Source organism: Mustela putorius, unplaced genomic scaffold, assembly GCF_011764305.1.
Source record: "Mustela putorius furo isolate JIRA1106 unplaced genomic scaffold, ASM1176430v1.1 tig00000382_pilon_pilon_pilon, whole genome shotgun sequence".
Lineage (NCBI taxonomy): Eukaryota > Metazoa > Chordata > Mammalia > Carnivora > Mustelidae > Mustela > Mustela putorius.
This window is the reverse complement of record NW_025421367.1, coordinates 2,759,059-2,779,518: the sequence shown is the minus strand read 5'-3', so window position 1 is coordinate 2,779,518 and position 20,460 is coordinate 2,759,059. Positions and strand designations below refer to the sequence as shown.

The 20,460-nt window shown below is 41.1% G+C and overlaps 1 protein-coding gene and 1 long non-coding RNA gene across 4 annotated transcripts in view; one reads left to right on the top strand and one right to left on the bottom strand.

Moving 5' to 3' along the window:
* Positions 1-5,077: 5,077 nt before the first annotated feature.
* Positions 5,078-17,710, bottom strand: LOC101693112. Its single transcript, XR_001180057.2, has 4 exons — positions 17,442-17,710; positions 9,754-9,874; positions 8,878-9,125; positions 5,078-6,972 (listed from the first exon to the last, which is right to left on the bottom strand). It is a non-coding gene; the product is annotated as an uncharacterized LOC101693112 (long non-coding RNA).
* A 111-nt stretch (positions 17,711-17,821) lies between these two features.
* HERC3 (HECT and RLD domain containing E3 ubiquitin protein ligase 3) overlaps positions 17,822-20,460 on the top strand; it is a 124,283-nt gene continuing 121,644 nt past the window's right edge. For all 3 annotated transcript variants that reach the window (XM_045079375.1, XM_045079374.1, XM_045079373.1), the window contains exon 1: positions 17,822-17,944. The gene's annotated coding sequence lies outside the window, so the exon portion shown is untranslated. The remainder of the gene's footprint in view (positions 17,945-20,460) is intronic.

Sequence of the window (20,460 nt, the reverse complement as noted above, 5' to 3'; positions counted from 1 at the left end):
CTTTGGTTTCCTCTCTCAAACCCCCGCTTCCACTCCCTTCTCTTCTTCCTCCAAAATAGATCTTGGCCATATTCACTTCTTTTCATCTCTGTTGCCATGATCTGAACCCAAGCCACTACCATTTAGAGCCTGGATTACTGTATTAGCCTTGATGGTTTCCTAACTCGTCTTTCAGGGTCTGCTATTCCTCCCTTTCCATCCCCCTTTTTGTTTAATTATTCTTATTTTTTATTATGTTATGTTAGTCACCATACACTATGCCATTAGTTTCTGATGCAGTGTTCCAAGATTCATTGTTTACATATAACATCCAGTGCTCCATGAAGTACGTGCCCTCCTTAATACCCATCACTGGTCCAATCCATCCATGGACCCCTCTCCCCTCTAAAACCATCAGTTTGTTTCTTGGAGTCCACAGTTTCTCATGGTTCATCTCCCTCTCTGATTTTGCCCCCCCCCATTTTCTCCTTTCTTCTCTTAATGTCCTCCATGCTATTCCTTATATTCCATAAGTAAGTGAAACCATATAATTGACTTTCTCTGCCTGACTTTGTTTCACTCAGCATAATCTCCTCCAATCCCATCCGTGTTGATGCAGAAGTTGGGTGTTCATCCTTTCTTTCTTTTTTTTTTTTTTTTAAAGATTTTATTTATTTGCCAGAGAGAGAGAGGGAGCGAGAGCGAGCACAGGCAGACAGAATGGCAGGCAGAGACAGAGGGAGAAGCAGGCTCCCTGCCAAGCAAGGAGCCCGATGTGGGACTCGATCCCAGGACGCTGGGATCATGACTTGAGCTGAAGGCAGCTGCTTAACCAACTGAGCCACCCAGGCGTCCCGTGTTCATCCTTTCTGATGGCTGAATAATATTCCATTATGTACATGGACCATATCTTCTTTATCCATTTGCCTACTGAAGGGCATCTCAGCTCTTTCCACAGTTTGGCTATTGTGGACATTGCTGCTATGAACATTGGGGTGCATATGGCCCTTCTTTTCACTACATCTGTATCTTTGGGGTAAATACTCAGTAGTGCAATTGCCAGCTCATAGAGTAGCTCTATTTTTAATGTTTTGAGGAACCTCCACACCGTTTTCCAAAGTGGCTGCACCAACTTGCATTCCCACCCTTCCATCTCTTGCCATCTATCCAGGAACGGGTGATCTGTTTAACATTTCCCACTCCCCCACTCAGTGGCTTTTTACTGCACTTATAATAGAACTAAAACCCCTGTAACAGCTGGCATGGTACGTCCCTGACTTTTTCTCCAAGCTTCCTTCTGCTCTCTGCTCTGCCCACTCTGCTCCTGCCACACCGGTGAGCTGGCAATCCTTTCAGGACTTTGACAATGACGAGCTCTTCTTAGCCTCAGAACTTTGACACATGCTGTTCCCTCTGCCAGGGATGATCTTTCCCAGCCCGGCAACTCCTCACATCCTTAAGACTTAAGCTTAAATGTTTTCTCTTCAGGGAATGATTCCCTGAAAATGCTGGATAGGTCTCCCCATTAATGTGTGTGTGCGTTTTACCTCATCAAGACTTCTGCTCTTTCTTAGAGTATTTTTTCTTATTTCTTATTATCTTATCTTATTTTCTTATTTCTTATTGTAAAAGCCTTTGTCATGCACAGAACAGATATTTTCCTAGTAAAATGTTGCCTTTTAACTTTTTTCAGGTTTAATTTTCTGTTCTAAGTTTCAAGTAATAAAACCCGTTAATCTTTTCCATTTTGTTTCATGGTACCATCCTTAGAGACTTTCTTCTCCACAAAGTTTTGTAAGCAATCACTTATTATTTTTTTTCTGAAGTTTTTGTTATTTCTTAAACTTTTCTGGAATTTATTTGCTATATGGTGTAAAGGTGGAATTCCTCGAGTTGTTGGCTGTGGCAATTTCTTCTCTCCTCCAAGGAAGAGGAGTTGCTACGGATTGGTAACGTTTTTGTTTGTTTGTTTGCTTTGGATTGGTAAAGTTAAAGGACATTAATTGAGTCATGCTTTCTCAGAATAGAGTCTTATGCTTGATGTATAAATAAGATTGTAGTGGGGATTAGAATAGGAAGATCTAAGACTTGGATGTGAGTGTTGGGGCAGAAATAGAGGACATAGGAAATAATCAGCTTAGGCAAAGGCGCTTGTTCACCAAGCTTCTGACTATTCCCTAAAGTTCTGCATTGAAGTCTGGCATTAAAGTTTTATGTAATAGCAAATATTTGTTTGTTGTAGCTTCTGTTTTTTTTTTTTTCTTAACAAAGTGCTTATTTTTATTTGCATCTTTCCTTGTGGACCTTAAGGGAAGAGGTTGTTGACTTAGTTTCAGGTGTTTCTGGCCAAAGATCATATTAATTACATCTTCCTTTTTCAACTCCCATTATACATTTGTTTCTAAAAGTATTTTTATGATATTATCTTCAATCAAGTGAATATTTATGTGAGTGCTACATATATATGCTGATTTAGGAAATTTTTGCCTTATAATAAAGTATCCTTTATTATAAAGGATATTTATTATAATAAAACATCCTTTATGCATGTATAAAGTAGGGTTCTAATACTGAAGATAGTTTCAGGTAATAGCTATTTAAGTAGTAGCTGTAAACCTAATCATATCTAGCAGTAAGTGGAATGGACTTTTCTGTCTCCATAAACAGACATGTTATCATAAATTGGCCCCATAGAATGGTGATACCAAAGTGAGAGCAGTGTTTGAGGAAATGATTTAAAGGTAAGAAAGGGCCCTAGCCTCAGCAACAAAAAGAAATAAAGGAAATAAAAAGGCATCCAAATCAGCAAGGAAGAAGTCAAACTTTCACTCTTTGCAGATGACATGATACTCTATGTAGAAAACCCCAAAAAGTCCACCAAAAAACTGCTAGAACCAATACATGAAGTCAGCAAAGTCACAGGATATAAGATCAATATACAGAAACCTGTTGCATTTCCATATACCAACAGTAGCAGAAAGAGAAATCAAAGAATCTATACCATTTATGATTGCACCAAAAGCCATAAGATACCTAGGAATAAACCTACCCAAGAGGTAAAAGATCTGTATTCTGAAAACTATAGAACACGTATGAAATTGAAAACAACACAAAGAAATAGAAAAACATTCCACGCTCATGGCTTGGAAGAACCAATATTGTTAAAATGTCTATCCTACTCAAAGCAATCTACACATTCAGAGAAATCCCTATCAAATACCAACAATTTTTTAGAGCTAGAACAAACAATTCTAAAATTTGTGTGGAACCAGAAAATACCCTGAATAGCCAAAGAAATGCTGAAAAAGAAAACCAATCTGGCAGCATCATAATTACAGACTTCAAACTGTATTACAAAGCTATAATCATCAAGACAGTCTAGTACTGACACAAAAACAGACACACAGATCAATGGAACAGAATAGAGAACCTGGAAATGGACCCTCAACTATAATGTCAACTAATCTTCAACAAAGCAGGAAAGATATCTAGTAGAAAAAAGACACTCTTTTCAACAAATGGTGTCAGAAATATTGGACAGCCACATGCAGAAGAATGAAACTGAACCACTTTTTTACATCATACATAAAAAAATCCAAAATGCATGAAAGACATAAATGTGAGATAGGAATCCACCAATGTCTTAGAGGAGAACATAGGCAGCAACCACTTTGACTTCAGCTGTAGCAACTTCTTACTAGATACATCTCTGGAAACAAGGGAAACAAAAACAAAAATGAACTATTAGGACTTCCTCAAGATAAAAAAAACTTCTGCAAAGTGAAGGAAATAAACAAAACTAAAAGACAACCTACAAAATGGGAGGAGATATTTGCAAATGATATCTCTGATAGTTAGTATCCAAAATATATGAAGAACTTATGAACCTCAACACCTAAAAAAATAAATAATTCAGTTAAGAAACGGGCAGAGACATGAATAAACATTTTTCCAAATAAGATGTCCAGATGGTCCACAGACCACTGAAAAAATGCTCAACATCACTCATCATCAGGGAAATACAAGTCAAAACCAGGATGAGATACCACCTCATACCTGTCAGAATGGCTAAAATTAACAACATGGGAAACAATAGGTCTTGGTGAGGATGGAGAGAAAGGGGAACACTGTTACACTGTTGGTGGGAATGCAAACTGGTGCAGCCACTCTGTAAAACAGTGTGCAGGTTCATCAAAAAGTTAAAAAGAGAACTACCTTATGATCCAGCAACTGCAATACTAGGTATTTATCCTAAGGATAAAAAATACTGATTCAAAGGGGCACATGCACCCCAATGTTTATAGCAACATTAGCAACAATAGGCAAACTATGGAGAGATCCCAAATGTCCACTGACTGATGAATGGATAAAGAAGATGTGGTATACATATCCAATGGAATATTACTCAGCCATCAAAAAGAATGAAATCTTGCTATTTGCAATGATGTGGATGGAACTACAGTGTATTATGCTAAGTGAAATAAGTCAGTCAGAGAAAGACAAGTACCATATGATTTCACTCATCTGTGAAATTTAAACAAACCAGATAAGCATAGGGGAAGAGAAGGAAAAATAAAATGAGATAAAAACAGAGAGGGAGGCAAACTGTAAGAGACTCTTAATGATAGAGAACAAAGTGAGAATTGCCAGAGGGGAAGTGGGGGATGGATTAAAAGGGTGATGGACATTAAGGAGGGCACTTGTGATGCACTGGGATGTTTTCGTAAGTGATGAATCACTATAGTCTACTCCTGAAATGAATACTACACTATATGTTAACTAATTTGAATTTAAATTAAGTCCTGGAGAGAGAAAATAAATATAAGAAAGGGTTATTTCTTGGTCAAAGTAGCTTCTTACTCTATTTACAGAATTATAGGAATAGTGGATTTTAGAGATTCAAAGGGCTGTGAGATTAATCAAATACAACTTCTTCCTTTTTCTTTATTTAAAAAAATTTTTTAAAAAGATTTTATTTATTTGACAGAGAGGCAAGCAGAGAGAGAGGGGGAAGCAGGCTCCCTGCTGAGCGGAGCCAAAAGCCTGACATGGGGCTCGGGGCTCAATCCCAGGACCCTGAGATCTTGACCTGAGCCAAAGGCAGTGGCTTAACCCACTGAGCCACCCAGGTACCGCATCCTCTTCCTTTTTCAAATAGTAACTCAGAAGTAAAGAAAGCAATGCAACAGACAGATTCTTGAACACAGATTAATTCTTTGTGCCAACACTTGATGAAGATCCGCTATTTGCCAGCCATTACCCTTAGGTGTTTCCATAGTTAATCAAATATAAATATTCTCTAAATATCTTAATAGAAATATAAATAGTTTGATGGAAGAGAAGGTGTTCATTTGTATTCCAGAATGGGAAATAGAAAGTGGGAAGGACCAAATCTGAAACATTATTGGAATCATCTCTTATATGATTAATTATTGTCATCAACAGTAATAGTGATAAAAGATACTGATCTTACAATGTATATGGTATATTTTAATGCATAAGAAATAGTCCCTTCCCTGAAAGAATTTTTAATATGGCTCATATGCTAAAGAAAGTAAATAGAAGAAAAAGGAAGGGGAGTTAACATTTATTAAGTGCTGTATGCTGAGCATTTTAAGTGCATTGTTATTACATTGAAAGATCAGAACATTCCTACGATGAGAGTACAAATATTATCAGTTTTATAGATAGGGAAACAGAGGCACGAGAATGGAAATTGACTTCTCTAAGATCATATGGTGGGAAACTGGTGGAGACACATAAATAACATGTAATAAATGCTAGGGACATCATGTTCATAAAAAGTGCTATAGGAAGTCAAATTGTGGGTTGGACCTCCAGAGGGTTTCATGGAAGAAGTGGGACTCATGTCAGCCAGTTAGGGAAACGTTGAAGTAGTCCAAGGGTACAGATAAGGACGAAAACTAGGGTTGAGGAAGAGGTGATGTAGAGTGTGGTAGGCTGAATAATGGTTCCCCAAAGATGTCTGCATCCTAATCTCTGGAACCTGTAAATATGTTCTCTGATATGGTAAAAGGGACTTTGCAAATGTGATTAAGGATCTTGAGATGGGGACATTATCCTAGATTTGAAATTCCTTCTAGGAGAGAATAGCCAAATATTAAGCCTTATTGCATTTAAGACAGATGAGCTTATCTGATTCTTAGATTTGGTCAGCAGTTAAGGCAAAGGTTCATAATGAAGAGGATGAGGAATACATAGGTCCATCCCTAGATGGAAAGAGTCCATAAATACTTTTAGAATGGTATTCATAATTATGTGAGCAAATGTACCATTTTTGTGGAGACAACATGTAATGCCATCAGATTCTCAAAAGGGTAGAAGATTGAAAACGAAAGCTTAGAATCATGCGCTAATGGCCTGGGGTGCCTGAAGGTGGAGGAAGAAGGGCAAAGGGGAAGAAGCAGCAGAAAGGGCAACACGGAAACCCCATATTCATTTCTTTTTTGCTGTAGATTGATACCACGAATTCCTGCTCCTCTTTTCCCATACTAGACCCTTACAGCAGGACTTTTTGTGTTTCTAGACCCAGTTTGCCAAGAGGCTGCAGAGCTCATTCTCTTAGTAGTTCTTTTATTTGTTGACAATGTGTTCTTTAAAAAATTCTGTTTTGGTGTTTTACCAAATATTTCATCTATATTTCTCAAAGGACTTTTCTCAATATTACAAACACTATTATCTCTACAGAATGGATATTAAAATAACTTGATATATTATCATTGGCAGTCTCTCTAAGAATAGATGAGGTATAGAAAGCTTAGGGAGCTTCTAATTAATAGCCACTGTTTTGGTTTTTTTTTTCAGTGATATAAATCATGGAGTTGCTTAGTTGGTCTCCTAAGTAAAATGTCTCTGTGGTTAAATTTGATGTCTGTTCTGTATACTAAGAGATCCTTCTCAGCGTAGCTTAGATTCAGCATAGCCAAGTCCACTGAATGCTTCAGAGGCAGACCTGGGTTCAGAATTTCTTCCCTAAACAATAAATAAACAATAAATTATATTATTATACTATATAAATATTTATTAAACAATAAATAACAAAATAATAAGCAATAAGCAATTTTTAAAGATATGTATTTATTTATTTGACAGAGAGAGAGAGAGAGAGATCACAAGTAGGCAGAGAGGCAGGCAGAGAGAGAGGGGGAGAAGCAGGCTCCCCGCCAAGCAGAGCACCGGATGTGGGACTCAATCCCAGGACCCTGAGATCATGAGCTGAACTGAAGGCAGAGGCTCAACCCTCTGAGCCACCCAGGCACCCCTAAATAAACAATTTATTTAAGTAACTCTTTTTTGACCTCTGTATGGATCAAAACAGTTTGTATTTTGTTTTACAATGTAATGCTGACCTGGGGCACCTGGATAGCTCAGTTGGTTAAGTGTCTACCTTTGGCTCTGGTCCAGCAAGCCTGCATTGTGCTCCTTGCTCAACAGAGAGCCTGCTTCTCCCTCTCCCTCTGCTGCTCCCCCTGCTTGTGTGTACCCTCTCTCTGTGTCAAATGAATAAATAAAATTGTAAAAAAAACCAAAACAACATAATGTTGGCTTGTTATTTATTTATTTATTTATTTTTAAAGATTTTATTTATTTATTTGACAGAGAGAGAGAGATCACAAACAGGCATTGAGGCAGGCAGAGAGAGAGAGGGGGAACCAGGCTCCCCACTGAGCAGAGAGCCTGATGCAGGGCTTGGATCCCAGGACCCTGAGGTTATGACCTGAGCCGAAGGTAGAGGCTTAAACCACTGAGCCACCCAGGAGCCCCTAATGTTGTCTTTTTAAAAAATAAAAATGATTGTCAAGATTTCCTTAAAAAATACTATGAAAAATCATTAAAAAGTACTACAAGGGGGGGTGCCTGGGTGGCTCAGTGGGTTAAAGCCTCTGCCTTTTTTTCCCAGGGTCCTGGGATCAAGCCCCGCATCAGGCTCTCTGCTCGGCAGGGAGTCTGCTTCCCCCTCTCTCTCTCTGCCTGCCTCTCTGCCTACTCGTGATCTCTGTCTGTCAAATACATAAATAAAATCTTAAAAAAAAATAGGTACTACAAGGGAATGGACTTGATGGAGTTTCCTACGGATATGACTGATTTTCTTGGGTCTTCCACTGACATGAAATTTCACTTTAACAAAGTCTTACATTGTGGGATAAATAAAATAGAATTAAATATTTCCCAGCTTCTATGTTACACTCATTCATAAAGGGTACCCGTTCTGCTATAAGATCAATGAAAACATGATTTGTCTTTGAAATGACTAGAATTTCAAGGTCAAGTCTTATATACACAAAATCTTACATAATTTATATGTTTTCTGGATGAAACTAATATGGAACTCTGGGTTTACTGCTACTATAATAAAATACCAGGTGGATGGGGCACCTGGGTGGCTCAGTGGGTTAAGCCTCTGCCTTCAGCTCAGGTAATGATCCCAGGGCCTGGGATTGAGTCCTGCATAGGGCTCTCTGCTCAGCGAGGAGCTGCTTCCACCTCTCTCTCTCTGCCTACTTGTGAGCTCGTCAGTCGAGTGAATAAATAAAATCTTAAAAAAAAAATAAAATAAGAGAAAGTATACTTTGTAAAATGGACTTGGCTAACCTACATTTGCTTGCAAAAGGATGTCAATGTTTATTGGAAAGATCTAGCCAGGGAGTTTAACTCCCTGTATATCTTGATTGAGAATAGACTTTGTCAGTTTGCAAATGTCATTCTTTTTGATTGCGTTGATACTTTGGGAAGGACACATCAGAGCTCTCAGGGCAAGGGAGCTCTCAGCTAAGATGCCAGACAAATCTCGAAGTCAATCCTGGCAATCACCCTGGTCACAGATGCCACAGCTACTGCATTAAAAGCCTATTATACTTTTTGCAGCAATGTACTTACCTCTGTACCACAAACTGGGTGGCTTAAAACAACAGAAATGTATTCTCTCACAATTCTGGAGGCTGAAGTCCAAAATCAAGGTGTTGGCAGTTTGATGCCCTCAGGAGGTTCTGAGGGAGAATCTACTCTCTATGCCTCTCTTCTTGCTTCTGGTGGTTACTTGGCATTTCTTGGCTAGGAGACACCCATCACTCCAATCTCTATTTTCACATGATGTTTTTCTTATTTGTCTCTGTGTATTCACATGGCTTTTTTTAAAAAAGGATTTTAAAAAAATTTATTCATTTGCGAGAGGTAGAGAGACAGAGACTGAGAGAGCACAAGTAGAGGGAGAGGCAGAGGGAGAGGGAAAAGCAGACTCCCTGCTGAGCCAGGAGCCCAACGTGGAGCTTGATTCTAGGACCTGGAGATCATGACCTGAGCCAAAGGTAGATGCTCAACCATCTGAGCCACCCAGGTGCCCCCACATGGCTTTCTTAAAAGGACATTAGTTCGGTGCCTGGGTGGCTCAGTGGGTTAAGCCTCTGCCTTTGCTTCAGGTCGTGATCTCAGGGTCCTGGGATCGAGCCCCTCATCGGACTCTTTGGTCAGTAGGCAGCCTGCTTCCCACCCCACCCCACCCCCTGCCGCCACCTGCCTCTCCGCCTACTTGTGATCTCTGTCAGTTAAATAAATAAAATCTTTAAAAAAAAAAAGGACTTTTGTTATTGGATTTAGAATCTTCCTAATTCTCATTTTATGATCCATGATCTCATTTTAATGAAACTAATTACATCTGTGAAGACCCTCTTCCAAATAATTCACATTCTGAAGTTCCAGGTAGACATGGATTTGGGGGGAAACTATTTAATTCACTACACCTTCCAAGCTACTTACCGTAAGTACAGGGTTCATCAGTACAATCCATCAGAAAATAATGCATAACATCCAGCATGCATGTTTCATTCCAGGTACTGGTCAGGTGGTTCTCTCTTGTTCTAGGCTGATAGCCATATATCTAGGTTGAAATTTTATCCAGTTACTCAAAAAGAGAACCAGGCAAGAACTTGGATGAAATAGTACAAATCTACTTCTGAAGGCTATGAAAGAACTTGAAGTACATGCTTATCTGATCGTTGGTCAATAAGGTCATTTTCTTCTATAAAGCCTGGGACTCACTGGTACACATAAGGTGACTGATGACAAAGGTGACTGAACCACAATGGATTATTACAAGTCATGACACTGTTTTCTTTTTGAGAAGTGCACAATAAAATGCCTTCTATTGATGGATGAAATAAATTCTGATACTTTGTCCCCCCTCCTTTTTTTAAAAGATTTACTTATTTGTTGGGTAAGGAGGGGCAGATGGAGATGGAGAGAGAGAATCTTAAGCAGGCCTCATGCTCAGCATGAGACTGACAGAGAACTCAATCTTGATCTCACGACCCTGAGATCATGATCTGAGCCTAAATCAAGAGTCCGCTGCTTAACTGACCGAGCCACCCACGTGCCCCACTTTGTCTGCTTTTTATTTTTCTATGGAACTTGGCGAACCATCAACTGATTGTTATTGGTATGTGCGTGTGTGTGAATAAGAATATGATTAACAACAGTCTAAGTTTGTACAGAACTTCCTTCCTGCAGCCTTTTATTTCTGGAAGGTGTGTGGGAAGATTGAGGAGTCACATGACATTAAACAATTTTAGAAAGGACCAACAACCCTACTCATAGATTTTTATGCATTTAGGTAATTTTTGATGTTCATGTTTAGAAACATCTTACCTGGGGCGCCTGGGTGGCTCAGTGGGTTAAGCCGCTGCCTTTGGCTCAGGTCATGATCTCAGAGTCCTGGGATCGAGTCCCGCATCGGGCTCTCTGCTCAGCAGAGAGCCTGCTTCCCTCTCTCTCTCTCTGCCTGCCTCTCTGTCTACTTGTGATTTTTCTCTGTCAAATTAATAAATAAAATCTTTAAAAAAACAAAACAAAACAAAAAAAAAACGCTGAGATTCCTCAGTCTTATTTAGAAACGTCTTACCTAAGCTGATTTTCAGATGTGGGCTATGTGGCTTTTTATTAGAATTTTTTTGTTTTAATTTTAATTATTCAAAATTCTAGTCAAGAATAATTCTTGTTAATTAACAAGATTAAATCTTGTTAATCCACATATTCTAGTCAAGACATAAGGTGACTTATTAATACAGTGAAAACAATAAAATGAAAACCAAACCAAAACAACCCCATTATTGGTAAGGAGGTTGGACAAGGGCTACTTAGACATTGTATATGTATTTAGCTGGTACCATGTTTTGTTAGGGAATATTGGCAATATTCTTTTTATTTTTTTTAAGATTATTTATTTATTTATTTATTTGGGAGAGAGGCAATGAGAGAGAGCATGAGCGAGGAGAAGGTCAGAGGGAGAAGCAGACTCCCCGTGGAGCTGGGAGCCCGATGCGGGACTTGATCCCGGTACTCCGGGATCATGACCTGAGCCGAAAGCAGTCGTCCAACTGACTGAGCCACCCAGGCGTCCCTATTGGCAATATTCTATAAAGTCTTAAGACTCTGCATTTTGCCTGACCTAGCAATTATTCTCGTAGGAATTTTTCTTAAGGAAATAATCAAAGGTGAGGGCAAATATTTAGTTATATTCACTATGCGTAGCTATGTTTGCCCTACTGCTTATAGAATGCAAAGAATGGAAAAGAATGGAAAATGAATACACAATAAGAAATTGGTTAAATTACAGTATATCCATTTTGTAGGTATATGTAATTTACATACAATTTAAAATGATGTTGTAGAATATTATTTAATTCTATTGAAGATGTTAAATATATTGTTAAATTCAGAAAGCATTGTGTAAAATGTAGAAAATGAGCCACTTTTAGAAATGTATATATGTGTGTGGGGAAAAGACAAAATAATAAGAACTAAAAAAATGTGGTAGACTGATCATTTTTATTTTCTTTTCTTATATATACTTTTGTGAAGAGAAAAGCAGGTTTGTTTTTCTTTAAGTAGGTAAGAAAATGAGTACAATGGGAAAATGTCATAGAAAAGTTATAATGAATCTTGAATTGAGGTTACTTCTCAAAATGTATGCAATAAACTTCTGTACAGATGGGATATACATTTTGTTCCAGGCTTTCAAAAGCCCATGGAAAGAGGGAAACAGAAATAGCCATAGTATCTATAAGATGATTCTATAGTATCTTAAATATCTGTAAGGTAAGAACAATTTGTTAGTCAACAATTTAAAAGCAAATATAATGGCTGACTTCACTGGGCTTTTATCTATATGTGGGATGAAGACAAATGCTGGAGACCAATGGAAAGTTAAATACCAATGATCAGTTCTCCTTTATATAAAGGGTAGCCATAAAGTTTGGAAACACAATACTATTTTATTTTTTTATAGATTCTTATTGTTATTTTATATCATATTATATAACAACCTTACAGATAGAACCCCCTCTGATTACTTCCTTCTTCCTGGAATATGTTAAAGATATAGGTTCATTTATTTATTTTAAAAAACTATTTATTTATTTATTTATTTATTTATTTATTTATTATTTGACTGACAGAGATCACAAGTAGGCAGAGAGGCAGGCAGAAAGAAAGGGGGATGCTCCCTGATGAGCAGAGGGCTTGATCCCAGAACCTGAGACGAAGGCAGAGGCTTTAACCCACTGAGCCACCCAGGTGCCCCCATTTATTTATTCTTAAAGATTTTATTTACTTGAGAGAGACAGAAACAGAGACAGCTAGCACTAAAGGGCGGGGGCAGAGGCAGAGGGAGAAGCAGACTCCCTGCCGAATAGGGAGCCCAGCTTGGGGCTCAATCCCAGGACTCTGGGATCACCACCCAAACCAAAGGTAAACACTTAGCCAACTGAGCCACCCAGGTGCCCCAAAGTTTATTTAGTAAAAATGAGAGAAGTCAACTGAGACAATACATTAAATATGCTTCTGCTAGGTTTGAGGAAAATGAATTACTGCATCACACTCCATGCAACCCAAACTATGCATTGCCCCAAGGGATAACACAGTGTATCAGGTAATGTCATGGAACATATGATGTATCATAACGGTAGAGCAAGAAACCATTTATTATGCATATTCACCTGTGTTCCTTGAATTTATGGCCAAGTTATAAAGCTGTCTAATACTGTTTTATGCATGCCCTTTATAATTCCATAGGGTCACTTTAGCTTTTCTAGGATATAATAAAATTCCTTAAATTTCATTTGACCCAGATTTCATCTTTAACTTCAAAGAAAGGGGTTTTTCATTTTGATGATTTTATTTTGATTTGACACAAATGAACTTCTGGAGATTTTTTTTCTTTTCTCTCTCTCTCTCTTTTTTTTTTTTTTTTTTGCATCTAGAAGGGTAAAACAGTTGCCTGATTTTTGGCAGTTAAAATCTGCACACTCTGCAGCTACACAGCAATAGACATGCTCTTTACTGTAATCCCCCAAGGTCTTATTTTGTCAGTGCAGTCCGAGTGCTAGGTTGGATGCCACTTCCAAGGATACAAAAGTTTTGGGACCTTGTAAGAAGAGAAATTTTCAGATGTCACTTCCTAAAGACTTTATTGCATAGGTCTTCAGGGACAAACTAAAGCTCACCCTTAAGGCTTTCTTAGGAAATGCTCAATCATCCAATGTTTTTTTGTAACATTAATTGATATTAACCTATATGATATTACTGAGTTTCTAATATTTAAGGTAAGGTGTTTGTGCTTCATCCAAATGGACTGATTTTTTAAAAATGCAAAATTAAACTATGAATAGTTTCAAGAAACACAAAGGAATAGTCATAAAGCCTGTAAGCTCTTTGCGGTAAGGAATAATGCTTCTTATCCAGCAATACATACAGAAGACATTAACTAAATATTTAATAATTATTTGATTGATGGAAATATTGATTTACCATGATATTTTTCTTCCAAGTTATTTTTCACAGTAATAAATCAATGCTGTATGTTATAGGACAGTTTTCAATAAGCTTAGATAATGTAGCCTGGGCATATATGGGCTTCTTAGGTAAACTATATTAAGCAACAAAAAAGAGTGAAAACATGTAAAAAATGTTTAAGAATGAATTTTTCCTTTGAATATTGACTACATGGACAAAATGAGTATTTTGGGCGGTGGAGGGACCAAGAAACACCTTTGTCATTATGTAGCTTTACAGAGTACGCACATACTGTCAAATAATCATTGGTTTCCTTTCCCAGAGGTGAAGACACTTATCGCTTCAAAAGTATACCTGAAAGACAGAATGTTGTGGCTAACCTATTTTTTCACCACAAGTCTGATCTGTCTCTAAGTTTACCAAGTTCATGTTTGTCTGCCAGGTAAATAAGTCAAACACAGAAAACAATCATCATTAAACAGTCTTCCTACTGTACTGAGAATTTCTTTCAATTTGAAATAGGCACAAGCATTTCAAAAAGTGAGCTGTAAAAAATGGTGCGAATGGGTATCTGTTCAGGTGGAGATGTAGCAGCATTGGGTATCATCCCCTTGTCACTGGGGATTCCTCATCTGTCCAGAGCTAGAGCTGGACTACATATCCCTTCTGCCTGTCAAAAGTTACAGTTACAATTTATCACATCTCTTATTATTTATTTTTTGTTTTCCAACACTTGTTATTGTAAAAAATTTTTTAAAAGATTTTATTTATTTATTTGAAAGAGATAGATAATGAGAGAGGGAACCCAAGCAGGGGGAATGGGAGAGGGAGAAGCAGGCTCCCCACTAGTAGGGAGCCCCATGTGGGGCTCCATCCCAAACATGACCTGTCGAAGGCAGATACTTAACCAACTGAGCCACCCAGGCATTCCAAAAACCCCAACCATCTACCTACCATGGAGAGTCTATAATTAACATCTTGGGATACTGGATTTATTACATGTATATCCAGCTATCCATCTCTCTATCCAGCCTTCAATCCATCTTTTAAAATGTACATTTCAAAATAACTTACAGATATCAGTATACTTCCTCCAGTGTACATAGCATTAACTGGAAGTCAGTTTTGTTTACAGTTATTTTTTAGGTTTTATATTTAACATGAATGTTTTCTTTACATAACATTTATCTTAGTTAGCAACTATGTACTCCTTGGTGCATTGATGTGGTTAGTGTTTGCCTCCCCCTTGAAGGCAACAGAAACTGTGCCATTTTCCTCACCAAGAAATCCGCAGGAGCTGGCAGTACAGTAGATGCTCAATATACAGTATATTTGTTGGGGGAACATACGCGAAGTCAGAAAGAAACGGATGGAAGATGGAGCTATAGAAATGCAAAGAAAAAGTAAAGTATGGTCTCTCAAGCCAGTTTAAATATGTTATTAAGACTATTGTTGGTGCTCAGTCAGAACGGCTAAAATGAACAAGTCAGGAAACAACAGATGCTGGTGAGGATGCAGAGAAAGGGGAATCCCCCAACACTGTTGGTGGGAATGTGAGCTGGTGCAGCCGCTCTGGAAAACAGCATGGAGGTTCCTCAAAAAGTTGAAAATAGAGCTACCCTTTGACCCAGCAATCACACTACCAGGTATTTACCCTAAAGATACAAATGTAGTGATCTGAAGGGGCACGTGCACTCGAATGTTTATAGCAGCAATGTCCACAATAGCCAAACTATGGAAAGAACCTAGATGTCCAACAACAGAGGAATGGATAAAGAAGATGGGGTATAGATACACAATGAAATACTATGCAGCCTTCAAAAGAAATGAAATCTTGTCATTTGCAACGACATGGATGGAACTAGAGGGTATTATGCTTAGCAAAATAAGTCAGTTGGAGAAAGACAACTATCATATGATCTCTCTGATATGAGGAATTTGAGAGGTAGGGTGGGGAGTTTGGGGGGTAGGGAAGGAAAAAATGAAACAAGATGGGATCTGGAAGGAGACAAATCATAAGAGACTCTTAATCTCACAAACTGAGGATTGCTGGGGGGTGGAGTGTAGGGATAGGGTGGCTGGGTTATGGACATCTGGGTTATGGGAGGGTATGTGCTATGGTGAGTGCTGTGAAATGTGTAAGCCTGATGATTCACAGACCTGTGCCCCTGGGGCAAATAATACATTATATGTTAATACAAATAATTTTTAAAAATCCTAAAAAAAAAAAAAAGACTATTGTTGGTGCTGCGGCCATTCAAAGCCATTTTGGTAAATGGAGCAGGACATGCTTATTAAGGAAATAGGCATTTTATGTTGGTTCAATTAAGAAAATAAAATGAAGTACTCCAAGTATCTTCACTGATCATTCTACATGTAAGTAATTTCCTAGGGTTCTGGATGTTTATTTAGTAAGGAAGCTGACAGTACTCCGGTTTGTACATACTTAAATCCCAACTTCAGGCTCGAGACTTTGATACCCAACTTCTTCCTCAAGATGAAATTTCTTATGAAAACACTTAAGCCATGGGACAAATATATTGACCTAAATGCTGACTGATTATAAACCTTATATTTGGCACATGAATCACACAGAATCTTGCTCTCTCCTTCTCAACCATGGGAAACCTCCCTTCCTACCCTAACTCCTCTCTGGCTATTAACCCAGTTCCTTTTTGTGATACCATCTCTTGACGGGGATTATGTCTTTGTGAGATATCTACATTTCTGTGAAACTGTATAAGGGAATCTTGCTAATATTGTCCCCACTGTTTCTAAAGGTGTCCAGTGTGATTCAAACTTCAAAGGCTGAAATTTTCTCAGATGACCTTAGCTACCTGATAATTTGAGATTTTGCTTTTTCTTCTCTTTCTTGTCTCAGGAGCATTTGACAACCTGCTTTATTTCATTGAGAGTTCCTAGGTCAGCCAAGATTGACCCATCCCCACGCCTCAAAACTTTTTTTTTTTTTTTTGGCTTGGTGAATCTATTAGATTTCCAGAACAGGTAACTGCAGACTTGACCTGATTTGAACGTCCTTGGGAAGTATCTGGCCTCCTTCCCAGTTCAAATGACAGGTTACAGAAATTCATCCACTAGGAAAGCCATTCTTTTGGGTTAGAGTGGTACTTCCCCAGTGTGTTCTGCTTCTGTGCTTCAAATTCAAGGGAGGGGGGTGAGGTGGGGGGGGGGGACAACAGATACATGAAGCCGTGTCTGTGAGAACGTTTACTTCAAAAGGACAAGGACCACGGGAACTCTGACAGCATTGTGACCTTGGGGAGGAGAAGAAAGCTCTGAGATTCAGTGCCAGGGAAAGGAGGGGAGGACAGATTTCTTTATCCATCAAAGAAGCCACATGGTGTCTTTCAGATAAGATTTAAGATCTACTCAGTGACTTCTCTGCATGCCCCGCCAGCCCCCACTCTCCAGCCTCCCAAGCCCCGCTCGCTCCCGCAGCACCGCTCTCCGGTTCGGCCCCCCCAACTCTCCTGGAGGGCCCAGGCGGTGCGGGCCTCGGCACCCGGCTTCCTTCCCGCCTCTCTCCCACCGCGCAGCTCCGCGTTTCAAAGGCTCCGCGCCTCCTCCAGTCCTCCCGAGAGGAGGTACGAAACAGAAGACTGCTCCCCTGCGGGATAAAACGCTTCATAACTCACCCTCTAGATTTTCCTCCCATGCTCAAGGCTTTCGGTCACCTCTGCATAAATATTAAGACCCAGAACCTGACAAACCGACCGCTGATCAGTCGCGCTCGCTTCCCCGTCGGAGAAAAGCAGTCGCGTTCCGGCGCGCGCGCTCTGGGTCGGCCGGCCGCCTCCCGGCCGACACACGCCCGCGCCGCTGTCCCCTCGCGGGGCCCGCAGGTCCTGTCACCTCCGCCTGCCCCCGCCTCCCTCCCCGGCCTGGGCCTCTCCCCGCCTCCCGCCCGCGGATCTCGCCGCCCCGCCTCCGGCGCCGCCGCGGCCGCCATTGGTGCCCATCCGCCCCAGCAGGGCCCCCATTGGCCGGGTGGGAAGTCACTCGCCCAGCGCATTCCGCCGCCCTCAGGCTTGCGGGGAAACTTCCTTATTATTGTGACGCCGAAAACGGAGAAACCCCGAGCCGGGCCGGAGGGGCTGTCACAGTCGGAATCCCGAGCGGCGCTTCGGCGGCCGCCGAGGTACGCGGGTCGGGGGCCGGGGTTCCCGGGAAGAAGTCAGCGCGGCGCTGCATCCGCGCGACCGCCGCGTTCCACCCGGCGGGGCTGTCCGCTCGCGGCTCCCGGAGGGGCTGCTGGGGCTGCTGGGGCTGCTGCGGCTGCAGGGCGCTCCCCGCGACGACCCGGAGCCGCGCGCGCGGGGAGGTCGGGGCGCGGTGGCTGCGGCGCCTGCGGGGCGCGGGCGGCGGGCGGCGGGGCTGCGCCGGGCCGGGCGCGCTAGGTGCCCTTCGGCTTCGCGCGCGCCTCCCCGGCGTTCTCGGGGCTTGCCCTGGGACCGAAAGAGCCCCCGCGCCCAGAAAGGCCGGAAGCAGCCTTAGAAATGGGAGCGCCCCCCACCCCAACTCGGCTGCGTGCAGACCGGGAGGAATTGCGACGCAGAAAGTCAAAAAGAGGATCCTCCCCTTCCTCCTCGCCTGTCCCCATTTGAATGCCGAGGCTCCGGTGACACCCTCGCGGTGAGGGACACGGACGTTTCCCGGCGTCAAGGGACCCGGCGAGGCCTCCGCGTTTTGGGGGGAACCCCGGCGGCCGCGAGGAGTTTGCACTGAGGACGCGGGGCTCGGGAGTCCGGGCTGACAGCGCCGGCGGGGCCGCGGCGTCCGGCACCACCCACCCGGCGGAGGCCGTACCCGGCTCGCTTCGCCTGAGTCCGCCTGCGGGGCGGAGCCGGGGCGAGGGTGTGTGTGTGGACACGTGTGTGTGTGCGTGTGTGTGTGTGTGTGTGTGTGTGCGCGGACACGTAAGTGCGTGGACGGACGCGGGGGTGTCAGGAGCTGGGACGTTCGGGGGCAGGTGGCACTTGGAGTCCTGTGTAAACGTGTGGAGTGGGCTAACGGGACAATTGACAGGGACGAGCGTGTGTGACCTGAAACCGACGAGCCGGGGAGCGCGGTAGAGCAGCACCTGAGGCAAACCGTGCCGTGACTCTGGGTGTGCACCGCGGCCCCGGGGAATGTGTATTTGAACTTTGCTTTTGGTCTGTCACGGCTTGGGGCTGTTTTCTGATTATTGTTCTTTAGCTTTTAAATCAGCCCCATTAGGAAGTCCCTTGGATTCAGAGCTAAGCAAGCCTTCCAGGATTTTGCTTGCATTCGTTACACACGGAATGCTTTAGCAAAGACGATTCGAGAGCTCTCTTCCATTTTTGTATGTCTTCTGGCTCCTTCCACAAATAGGAAGCTATTTCTAGACCCTTTCATTTGATGATCTGATAACATCAAGTGAGCTGATTTTTAACTCCAGACTGAGAAGAAAGAAAAGTGAAATAAAATGAGGATTGGCAGCCTTTTAAAATGCAGTGACTCTGGAGAGAGAGGTCTTGTTTTAGTAGGCAGATTACTGTGAAGCTGTCTCTTCTTGTACTTTATTTTATCCCGGGGCCAGGGGAATTACCTTATAAATCAGAAAAGGGGAGTAATATGTTTAACCTCCTTTTAAAGCAAAATAGATGAATTACACATTAATGTCTTACCACACCAAGGCTAGGAACTTTCTGGAGAAGGTATGCAGGAATCAAGGAGGAAGGCTCACAGCCTCTCTGGCAAAACTCCTCCTTTAGCATGTAAAAAAGAAACGGTCCATTAGCATACAGTTTTACTTGTTCTGTAAGTAGTTGGGTTTTTATTTTTGAAAAAAGAAACAGAGATTCTAAAATGTTCCCAATGGTGTGGGGAGTTGTTGGTTATAGCATTTCGTTCTGAGTAACTAATTTAAATTTCTTAAGATTTGCATAAGAATTAAAAAGATTTTTTTAAAAACGTGAGAGTTGCACTTCTCTTGGAGATACAAGATAGTTTTGCTGCAGTTTCAGAAATAAAAGTAATATTCTCCAAATTGGATGGGAGTTTCTACATAAGAAGATAGAAATAAAGTTATGATGATACTACATTAAAATTATGGACCACTTTTTCTTTTGGGAGATTTAAGGTGCCTCTCAGTCTCATCTTGTTTTGCATGAAAGAGGATGTGGTGATGACAGGAATGAAAGAGAAAGTCTTCAAAACAGTTCTGGCAAAATAAGCTATAGTGTTTGTGGTACATGGAAAAAATGGAGGAAAAGAGATAAAATTGAATTATTTTTCAAAATTTTCTCTTTTTAACTGAAATGGGAGATTTAAAAATAAAGTACTTTTCCCTTTATATTTACTACAAATGCCAGTAATTTTTTAAGGTGCTACCTGTGTCTTAAGTTCACTTTTTTTTTTTTAAGATTTTATTTATTTATTTGACAGAGATCACAAGTAGGCAGAGAGGCAGGCAGAGAGAGGGAGGGGGAGAAGCAGGCTCCCTGCCAAGCAGAGACCCTGATGCGGGACTCTGTCCCAGGACCCTGGGATCATAACCTGAGCTGAAGGCAGCGGCTTAGCCCACTGAGCCACCCAGGCACCCCTCAAGTTCACTTTTAAAGGTAACATCTTTGGAGTTGGTTAGAGATGATCTTATTTTGGTATTTAACCAAACTCCTGTTTTAAGGTGCA